The 11967-nt window shown below is 26.0% G+C and overlaps 2 non-coding genes and 1 pseudogene across 4 annotated transcripts; all 3 read right to left on the bottom strand.

Annotated features, from left to right (window-relative positions):
• Nucleotides 1-1713: 1713 nt before the first annotated feature.
• Nucleotides 1714-7931, bottom strand: LOC114173993 (inositol 1,3,4-trisphosphate 5/6-kinase 4 pseudogene; annotated as a pseudogene). 2 transcript variants are annotated; one of them, XR_014986532.1, is made up of 4 exons: nt 7621-7931; nt 6838-6905; nt 6491-6674; nt 1714-3286 (listed from the first exon to the last, which is right to left on the bottom strand). The product of XR_014986532.1 is annotated as an inositol 1,3,4-trisphosphate 5/6-kinase 4 pseudogene, transcript variant X2 (transcript). The 2 variants fall into 2 exon arrangements; XR_014986531.1 differs by lacking the exon at nt 6491-6674 and having other exon boundaries at nt 7621-7930.
• LOC114174784 (small nucleolar RNA snoR113) lies at nt 7215-7302 on the bottom strand. The gene has a single exon (XR_003602745.1). It is a non-coding gene; the product is annotated as a small nucleolar RNA snoR113 (small nucleolar RNA).
• Nucleotides 7463-7556, bottom strand: LOC114174776 (small nucleolar RNA snoR113). Its single transcript, XR_003602738.1, has one exon. It is a non-coding gene; the product is annotated as a small nucleolar RNA snoR113 (small nucleolar RNA).
• Nucleotides 7932-11967: the final 4036 nt, after the last annotated feature.

Genomic DNA, 11967 nt, shown 5'->3' on the forward strand with positions numbered 1-11967 from the left:
ATCTTACATGGTGAGTAACATGCCATCGCCCTATTATTCTAAGTTCTCATTCATTTTTGACCATCCAATCCAAAGATGCAAATATTTACAAGTCAAACGTGTGATAGCATCAGCAGTCGGTGTTTGTTTTAATGACTTTTTTTTTTCAAAAGTTAAATCACACTTGTGCATTAAACTAAAACATGTTACATAAATTATTCTTCAAATAATGGTTTTACCACAGAATGATGCAATGAAAACTAAAACTCATTCCAGCTTGGTAAGAGTGAAACCATTAAAAGTCGCATGTTTACGTTTTCATACCAAAAAACGATTAAAAAAATTTCACTCAAATTTGTCAGACTTTTTTTTCAGTAAAAATTAGTCAGCAATCATATTTCTCACTTATAACATTTAAAAGAAATGCAATTTGTTAATGATAATTATCTTGGTATTTTCTAACTTTTGAATATTACTTTTAATACAAAGCACCTTTCAACAATTGTATTCATAGTAATGATTATGCAGATAAGAGTTTTGAAAGTAAAGGGTATATACGCGCTAAACTAAAATGGCACTTCATCCATTACATTTAGAAGCAACTTTATATATATATATATATATATATATATATATATATATATATATATATATATATATATATATATATATATATATTTGTGATATAAAGTCTACTGTGGTTTTGGATTTTTACACTTGGCAGCACTTTCTGCATCATTGTCTCCCATAATTCATGAGGGTAATAGTTAGCATGCCAAAATGTCAACATTGTCGGTTTGTCAGCAATTATGACCAGAAATGTAGCACTAGGAATCATTATAAGTATCCTAGTTTACTAGTTGTCTGTAGCAACTCGATGAAATGTGTTGCTTGAATGTCTTTGGAAGTTGAAACCCAAGTTGGCAAGAAAAAAGTGTAGAAAGTTTCATGGTCTTAAATTCGCCTAGGATATTTGTATCTTTGTTCACACATATTAATTAGTTAATTGTAACTCTTCAGGGAATAGAGTTAATGTTCTTTATTTGATTTCTTTTGTTCTTCAGAAGAAGGTGAGTTTCAGTCCAGTAGAACATGAGGAAATTCACGAGGAATCAGCAGCACCTCAAAAGTCACTTGTCTATACTAGCCCTTCCAGATAGTCATTTATGCAGAAGCAAGCCATTATTTGTATGTTAAATGCTTCTGCTTCTGTAACAATTTAGTTTTGTTCTAAAATCTGTAGCCTATATACATAGACATGTCTATACATTTATAGATTAACAGTGCTAATATCAGATGTAATTTTCCCCCCACTGTAGTCAAATCTGGAAATGTATTTTCTAGAGACATGTGCTTCTTTAAATGTTTTCCTTGAAATTTTGGTCTCTACCTTCTTAAATTTACGAATTTGATCCCTCCACTATGTTGATTATGTAATGTTAGACCATTTATTAATAATGTTTCATTTAAAATATTAAAATTTATTTTAACAGATGAACTAAAGTTTCACAATTAAAATAATAGGAGATCAAATTCGAAAAAATATGGAGAAGAAAATTTGTAAAATCGAGAAACTAAGAAATCAAAAGTGAAATTAAGTATTTCTTAACCCACAGAATCAAAAGTTAAAGTGCCAATAATCATACCCAAAGCTTTCTTGCAAAGTTATATAACATCAAACAGCAGAAGAAACATTAGACTGCATCATTCGTAACAAGTGTAAGTATTCCAAACTTCAAACAAGAAATAACGAGTTATTCAATCTCATTTCAGCTTGATATGATCGATTGGTCTGATGCAATCATTGACATTATTCCGTGTCAAATAGTCACAAAGTTCAAACAGATAGTTATTTAGACATCCTACAGTCAAACTTATTTCTAATGGCCTCCCAGAAAGCAGGAATAGCGATGTCATCAGGAACTTCCTTAAATGATGGGAGATAGTTTACATCCACAATTACATGGTCATGAGTACCTTCCTGAATCACAACATCAAAACCAAAGATGGTAAGATGAAGCCTTCTCCTAAGCCAATTTGCAGCATCTGTAACCAACTTAAGGTCAATAGACTCATTACTTGTGATACTGTCAGCAGTGGGCATAGATTTTAAGCTATCAAACAGAAGAGGTTTGTGCTCATCACCATTAGATGATTTCATCAAAATATCGAAATTTGGTATTGACTTCTTGACAGCATAGAAAATCTTTTCACCCAAGACATAAAATTTGTACAAAGTGGATGAATGATCCACATATTCCTGAATAATAGCCGGAAGAGGAACACTTAAATTCTTAAAATCATCAACCCTGAAAACAATTGCCATCTTATGTGCATCACTGACACCACAAGCAACTTTAGGTTTCACTATGCATGGAAGAGACAATCTAGCTTCAGATAGTCCAGTTGCAAAATCAAATTCATCAAAGTTATCAACCTTACTAAAATGAGCCCCTCTGATGAGACATTTGCCTTCAGTGTTCAGTTCTACCAAGCCAAGTAGAACTTGTTGAATTTCTAGCCTATCCAACAATGGATAGATGTAACTCAGTGGATCAATCACACAGATATCCTGGTGCTGATCCAAATATTTCTGCAATGCTCGCATGTTCTGTGTAAAAGTAGGTTTATCGTCTTCAATAGATAATATTTCATCAGTAGCTTTGTGGAGAACTATGTCAACATACTTCAGCTGAGATGATAGAGACAAATTGGATGTGAGAGGCACGAACATCAACCCCTGTTGAGTAGGACACAAAGGAAATGCACCCCTCTTTGCAAAATCTTCCACACGCGAAGGCTTCATTGTGTAACCCACAGTCACAGCATTGGTTCCGATTAATTTCTTATTTATGCGGCATATGGTCAATGGCAACTCTTCTAAGCTCTCAATCTGATGTATATTAGGATCGTGACATGAACTTTCGCCTCCAACATTCAGAACAACAATAAGCCAATTATAGCGGTTTAACTTAGGTGAGAACTCCTTATTAGAAATCAGATAAATAACACTGCCTTCATCGGTGTTACTCCATCCAGGCTTAGCCTCACTTGCAGAGTCATTTAAGGCAAAGCAATCAAGTGAGTACAGATCAGCAGTTCTTTTAAGAATACTCACCTTGTCGTCCAGAAGACCCGAGTCATAAGCAATTCCGCAATGGATTTTGGACAGGAAGAGTATGCGGGTGAGAGACTCAGTTCCTGGTCGTAGAGTGGATGCAGTTTGATCATCACCACTTTCAGCCAAGAGTACTGATTCATCCAATATCACCCCCCTCACAACACCCATCTGAAAGTGGTTGCAGAACTACCAAAACAAAAAAACAAACTATAGTTATTACAAGGTTAAAAACATAGAAAGTGAAAAAGTGTGACGTAGTTATTTCACCAAATAAGCAATGTACAAATATATGTAAATTTTTGAATCAATCTATTGAATTAGCTTCACAAAGATGAACACCATCAAACCACCCTAACTTCCATGTTTAATATAACCAATTTCCTATAAATGCAAAGTTAATGTCAAGTACAGCCACATCTCACTCAGTTTCCTTTTCATCAGAAAATGAGGAAACATCCTGCTTACTGATAGATTACTATTAGGGAATTAAACACAAATTGCAAAAATGAGGATCATTTTAAATATTTGATAAAAATGAGAATCATCTGCAACAAATACTAAAAAAAAGAGGACGAAAAATGTATTTAAGCCTTTTTTACTAAGATTGTGATTCGGTGACAAGGTACCAAATATACAAAAATACCAATTATAAAATATTTTAATAAATATTTATTTTAGTTACTAATAAATACAAAAATACCAAATATGAAAATTAATACTTCAATTAAAAAATTTGGTCGACTTCCATAGAAAAATTGTATTAGTAGTTAAATAATCTCAACAATAAGAAATAATGTTTTGATATTGACTAAAAAATTAAGTTATTTCAACGAATAAGAAATTTCATTGGTGTCAATAAAAATACCCAATATTTATATAGGTAAAAAAATAACCCCATTAGAAAAAACCTTATTTATATTAGTTAAAAAAAAACTACAACCTCTATTTTGATTGTTCCCATTAGACATTAACTAAAAATAATATTTGTTTAGCTAAATAATAATATTGATGTTAGACAAAAAATGCTCTAAATTATTGTTTTTCAGTTGGCATTATTTTTATTATTATGGTTATTATGGAAAGGAATATTGTGATGAATTATTATTGGACGTGGTAAGTAAATAAGGAATCAACTTGAAAAAAGGATATAGTAAGGATATTATTATTTTAAAATTGACCATAATTTTAATTTGTTGAAGATTAAACAAATAGTTTTAGAATAAAGATTGAAATTGATCTATTGATTTATCTTATTCAATTTTTTTTATCCAAATAGGTTGTTGATTTTTTTTTATATATAAGTTCTTTATAAATATTTGATATATAATACATAGATACATTTTTTTTTGGATTAAATATATTTTTGGTCCCTTAATTTTCAGTGAATTTTAAAATTAGTCTATTTCAAAACTTTAGATCAATTTATTCATTCATCTTTCGAAATACGTGTATTTAGTCCTTTTAATCAAATTTTGTTAAGTTTTTTTGATATTTCAAACGCATTTCATAATAGTATTAATATTAAAGCAAAAATGTATCAAACACTATAAACAATTCAAATACAATCTTGAAATACATATGAAACATCAAATAAACTTAACAAAATTTTATTAAAAGGACTAAATTCACGTATTTCAAAAAATAAGGACTAAATTGGTCTAAAGTTTTGAAATGAACTAATTCCAAAATTCAGTCAAAGTTAAAGGACCAAATATATATATATATATATATATATATATATATATATATATATATATATATATATATATATATATATATATATATATATTAATTAATATTAGTGGACTTATATGTTAGTAGATTTTTTTTTCAATAATTCGTTTACACATGAAAATTTGAATGAATTATCTATTTGATAATACCAATTTAAATATTCATTGAATGATTTTATTTAAACATTTCAAGGAAGCTATAAATTTCGGGATTTCGATACTTTGATAAAGTTTTTGTTAACTTTTACAAAGTATTCACGAATAGAGATGACAAATAAACCCGTGCCCGTGAGTATCACCCGAACTCGTCCCCGTTTTGACAGGAAATCCCCGCTTTGACTGGGTACGGGTATGGGTAATACCCAAAATTTTCAACTGAGGATGGGAATGGGGATATATATATATATACCCACCCAAATACCCGTCCCCGCTTAAATTACTAAACTATTTATAATTTATTAAATAATCTAAAAAATATATATAAATAAATAATATATTTACACATAAAATATAATATAATATAATATAATATAGTATATATACATATAAATAAAATATACTTTTATATATATATATATATATATATATATATATATATATATATATATATATATATATATATATATATTTACACATATACATATAATATAATATAATATAATATAATATATATACATAATAATATAATATAATATATATAATATATACGTATAAAACAAATTAATCATTTAACTAGATCTTTTATAAACAAATTTATAACATTACAAATTTATAAAAATTTAAAAGAAATATATATATACATATATATAAAAGCATAAAATATCTACGCATATACATAAAATATATATACATAATAATATAATATATATTATTATATTTATATTATTATATAATATAATATAATATATACTTAAAATAAATATATATCTATAAAAATATATATAAATATATATATATATATATAAACATAAAATATCCACACATATAATATATATACATAGTAATAATAATATAATATATAATATAATATATATAAATAATTATATATATATATAAACATAAGATATCCACACATATAATATATATATATATACATAGTAATATAATATATAATATAATATAATATAATATATTTATAAATATATATATATATATATATATATATAACATATTTCTCATTCTCTTTGTTTCTTTGTTTTTTGTTATATAACATATTAGCAATTGCTTCAGTTTTAGATCCAAGGTACAAGATGGACATGTTAGAATATTATTTTTATAAATTGTATAGTAATGATTTTCATTTTTTTTCTATGTATAAATGGATCGAATGCAAATGAAACCACTGATCATTTGTAAAATTAATAAATATTTTGGTTATTATAAAATTTTAGTAATGTGTAATTTTTTAGCTTTTATATAATTATTTGAATTTTATTTAGTTGTTATTTGATACTTTAATTTGAGATTTATACTATTATAATATTTTTCTTAATATTTGACATCATAAAAATCAAAAAGAGTATGTTATTTTAATATTGAATATTTTGATAGTATCATCATTCCGTTGGTGTGCTTTTTAAATTTTTTTTATAAAAAATATTTAATTGATATATGGAACAATAAAAAAATGGGTATAGATATGGATAAAAGAAAATACCCGTTACCCTGGGGATGGGGATGGGTCAAAAGTTGTATACCCATTGGATTTGGAGATGAATTTTTATTATGGGGATGGAATCATGATACCCGTACCCACCCCGTCGCCCCGTTGCCATCCGTATGGTTAAGGTTATTGTTTTTATGACTCTGATTTGTAGTCATATATGCTCAAATATATTTTCCTGTCAATTTTTTGTGATTGTTAGTGATAGTTCTATCTCTTGCCGTCCATATTAAACATTTTTTATCCTTAAAAACATGTATATAAATAAAACGAAGGACAGAACCAGAAAACAAAATCACACATAGAAAAAACACACAAAAGTTACTGCAATCAAAAATTACCGGAGAACCAGGGATGTGTTTGAGGAAAAAATGTTCACAGCAGTGATGTATTACGACACAGCAATAATCTGCACGAATTTTTTAAACAGGATAAATATTAAATACATATTAAATACACAGTAACAGATATTACATGTTAATAATAACCGGCAGAGACATAAAACCTAAAGTAAAGAACACACTTGAGAGTAACAGTACTCCTCCAAAATAAAGAAACCATAAGGTAAGAATGAAAAAGTTAACTTGTAAACAAAAAATTGAAAATTTTCTTCTTTATCGGGCTTCAAACTTTCATCTTCTCCTATGTTTTCCCTCATTTCCCTATTTCACCCTTGTTTTAAAAAGGAAATGAAAATGAAAACAAAAGACGGAGAGTGCTGGCTCAGAAAACCCTAAACAATGAAGTTCATCATTCTACAGCCAATAAATGACAACAGTCCGACCTTTTAATCATCATCATCGCCAGATAAACTCGGAAAGATCCGAACTTTGAACTCTCCTCTCCTACTATGTCTAAAACTCGGAAAGATACGAACTTTAAACTCTCCTCTCCTACTATGTCTTTCCCTCGTTTCCCTGTTTCAACATTGTTCTACATATGAAAATGAAAACAAAAATTCGTGTACTGGCTCAGAAAACCCTAAACCATAAAATCCATCAATCTACTGCCAAATAAGTAAATGACAGCCGTAAGTTCGGCCTTTTCATCATCATCGCCAGTAAAACTCAGAAAGATTCAAACTTTGTACTCTAAGATGAAAAAATGTAAGATTTAGGGTTTACCTCCGTTGTAACTATGCCAGTTTTGATAACAATGCGACTCACATTCACTCCCTGATTCACAGATCTGAAAGAATCAAAAGCATAGCGCACTTTTGATAACAGGACTAACATATCACAGATCTGAAAGCATCAAAAGCATCTCGCGGTTTTGATAACAATGCGACCCACGTTCACTTGCTGATTCACAGATCTAAAAGCATCAAAAGCATATCGCGGACAGAGCATGAAAGTATCCACAATCTCAGTTTTTGGTATTTCTAGGGTTTGAGTCCCAGATCCTGCTGCGAACCCATTTAAATAATCTCCATCCAAACTTAATTTAATGTATAATTTATTGTTTGTTTATTATATTTGTAATGGTAAAAAAAAATACATACTTTTATTATATTAAAATAATAATGCCACTCTTTTTTGGGCGAATTTCGTCTGTTTACGATGTGACTGTGTGTCTATCTTTTCTTTCACCTTTTTGTATTCTACTCTGTGAAATAAAAAAATAAATTATTGAAGAGCCTTCACCTATCTCACGATTTTAATTTTGTAACATAAATTCATACAAATAATATATTAATTTATTTATATGTTGTATGATAACTGGTTTACATAAATAATCATGACATAATTATATATATATATATGATATATTAATTTAATAAAAAATTAATACAAATATAGAATATGTTTATTTTACAAATCAATTGGTTAATCAAATCACATGATTTTAAAATAAAAAATATTTGACTGTTTTTATTCTATTCAATAATATATTTTTCAAACAAATTTATTAACGAGTTTTCATTCTCCATCTCAGGATTTAGTTATGGATAGATGCATCATAAATTAAATTTGAAAGGATTCTATTTTTGTGGAGGAAAATGAAGAAATTTAGAATTGAGGTTTACGATTCTCTTGTTAGCTTTGTAAAGTGGGTTTCAATCCCTTTCTCTTTGCATTGAAAATTTTGTTCATGAAAAAAGTTATTTGAATTATTTAATAATTTTTATAAAAGTAAAATGGCTTTAACATAAATTAATTGGTGTATTTAATAAATAGTAACGAGGAGTATAAAATACTGATATCAAAATATCAGTATTTTTTTTATTTAAGGAATGTCGTAATGAAATATTATGTTTTCAAAATTGACACCTAGAATAAATGGTTCAACTAGTGAGAACAACATATTCTCTTTTCGTTATTGTTTTATTAAGAAAATGAGACAAATAACTTATCTTTTAATGGTTCTTATTTTTTTTTCTCTCAAATTTAAAAAATCTCTATACTGAACAATAGTAGAAGAATGTCACTCTTTAAAGAGTATTAACTATCAACATCCTAAAACAAAAAACATAAACAACATCATTAATCAAACAAAAACAAGAAAAACTAATCTCTTATACAACATATATTTGTAAGAAACATATATATTTTCCAACATTTTTAATAATAAATTATAACATATTTTAATAATAATATAAAATAAATGATGAAGTCAAAGATAAATTTTAGTAAGATAGTTTGAATATAGATAGTGAAAATGAAAAATATATTTCAAACATATCACAATTCACTCCCTTATAAATTTGGGGTACAAATAATGCATAAAGCAAATGTAAATGTTACAAAATTATTGATAAGTGTATCAAATCGTAAAGTAATAAGATGAATGGGTTTAGATATCGTATCCACATGGATTAACATAGTCTAAATTAATTGGTTAGATACCGATAAAGGTTGAAAATAACAAAATATTTGTAGTTTAAAGAAAAAAAAGTTTAGAATTTACTATAAAGCAAAAACAGAAATCAACATAATGAAAACAAATAACTTGATTAGAAAAATATGAGAAAAATAGCTTGAAATATTTTGATTCCTATACTCTAAATATTAATGGATATGTCCTTTTAACTAATAACGTTAATTTTTATGAACTTGTTCGATATTTTTAGTTGACATTTGAGTTGAAATATATCAAGATTATGTAAATAATTAAAACACCATCCTATAACGTTTTGATAACATATTAACAATATTTAATACAATTAAATTAAAAACACTATATTCATTTATTTATAAAATTTTAAAACAAAAATTAAGATGAAATCAGATTTCAATTTCGAATTCTTTATAACTCTAAATCGAGTTAGACTCTCCAATGTAATGTTGGAGTTTTTTTTACTTTTAAATGGGTTAATAGTTTGAATATGATGTCACATAATATAATTGAGCATCGTTTTCCTTTTTATTTCCCTTAGTTTATTTTTGTGTGTCTATTAAACACAGCTTAAACGATTTTCCAAAAATATCGGTTCCACGCATAGAAAAAAAAATAAAAATCAGACAGACACCGAATGGAGCAACATAAATTACAATGAAAAATAAATAAACTAAATTGAGTAAACCATATAAATATCAGAAGCTTTTGTTGGTAACTGGTTGGTCACCATGAAATGAACAACATAATTATTAATGTTAGGTTAGTCAGGCATGAGTCAAATCAATAGAGATGGAATATTTTTGTGGACACTATTTCATTCTTCTTCTTCTGTTAACTCTCATATACTATTTTTGTTTTGTTTAAAAATATCATACCAGCTTTTTATTTATGACTATTAGTTTATTATTTCAATAAATTATATGCAGTTTTTTTATAAATTATAAATATAAATAAACTTTCAAATAAAGTTCAACCTAACATATCTTAATTAAAGACGAGTTAGACTAAAAGACTAAAGTTACATTTTTTAAGAGGAGTTTTAATTTAAAAGAATTGTCGAGTGAATTTAGTTAACTAAGAATGAATAAAATTTGAACATGGTAAATGAATTATTAACCATTTACGAAACTAATTAGCTGGAATTGATTGAATATACTTTAAGACGATGGTAAAATGGGTGAGTCTTGTCCGTTATTTTTTTTAATTTCAAAATTTAATTATTTATTTATTTAAATATAAATATTATAAATATATTTAATTATATAAGTACTTTTTAAAGTTTTAGTTAATCAATTAAACTCTCTAATTAAATAAATTACAATCATTATTATATTTGTGTATTATATTATTTTTCATATAATTAGTAATAATTTATATCAATATATAAAGAGATTTTTTTTGTGTCCACTTTTCATAATGTCAATTTTACCATTTACAATATAATTATTTATTACATTTTTTAAAATTAACGATTATTTTTCTTATTTTCAATAAAATTGTTCATCTTTTTTTCTTTTTTTTTATTTATCAACAATTAATTTTTCTATTCATTTCACTTTATTTTCAATAAATATAAATTTATTTTATATATCTATGACAAGAATTTTCTTTTTTTGTGTTCACATTTTTAAATACCAATTTTACCCTTTACATATAATTATTTATTGAATTTTTGAAAATTGAACGTTACTTTTATAAATTTTTTTATAAAATCGTGTATATCTACTATTCTCTTTTGCTTCATTTATTGGATAGTGATAGAGCTAATTGAAACAACAACAATTGGAACAAGAAACAACAATTAGCTCCATCGCTATCGATTACTTTTTTATTCTCTCATGTTTTTTTGTATATTTTACTTTATTTTTAATAAATATGATTTTATTTTACATATTCACTTAATAACAATACATTATCATCACCTATTAACATAATATCACCCGTATATTTAACAAATGCGTACACACAGGCGCGACAGTGCCTGTGTACATTAGTGGTTAATAATTAAACTTTAATTTATAAAAGTAATACTTTAAGTTATAATATTATTATACATTTATATTATTAAAATATACAATATAAAATTATTTTGTAAATTATTTTTTTAATTTTTAATCAAAAATAATCTAACAGGTCAACTTTTACTTGTCTCTTACCTACTAATTTAACATACTAAAAAGATTATACCAAAATTAATTGACAGACTTAAAATTTGAAACAGATGCGCTTAAATTTTGAAAGACTTATTATTGTGGCACGCTTTACCACCCACTAATACATTTTGTAATTAATTAAATTTTCATAGTATATATGAATGAGTGGGTGGGTGATGAATAAACAGATGAGTTTAACATACAGCAAGAATCAACGACGGATTTTTATGAAAGAAGGAAGAGAAAAAATAATATACGCAAAATTTATATATTTTATATTGCTATGATTAATTTAAAAAATAATATATAATTTAATATATTTATAATCATCGGAGAAATTAAATATATATAAAAAAATGTCTATCATTATTTATATTATTTATATTGTTGAACTTATAATAATTGAATCATCATTAAATTTATCAATTAATTTTTTTAATATAAATAATTATATTATTCGTAAAATATTTATTTTTTACC

Source organism: Vigna unguiculata, chromosome 2 (assembly GCF_037176805.1).
Source record: "Vigna unguiculata cultivar grain cowpea cultivar isolate G323 ecotype 2 chromosome 2, ASM3717680v1, whole genome shotgun sequence".
Classification (NCBI taxonomy): Eukaryota; Viridiplantae; Streptophyta; class Magnoliopsida; order Fabales; family Fabaceae; genus Vigna; species Vigna unguiculata.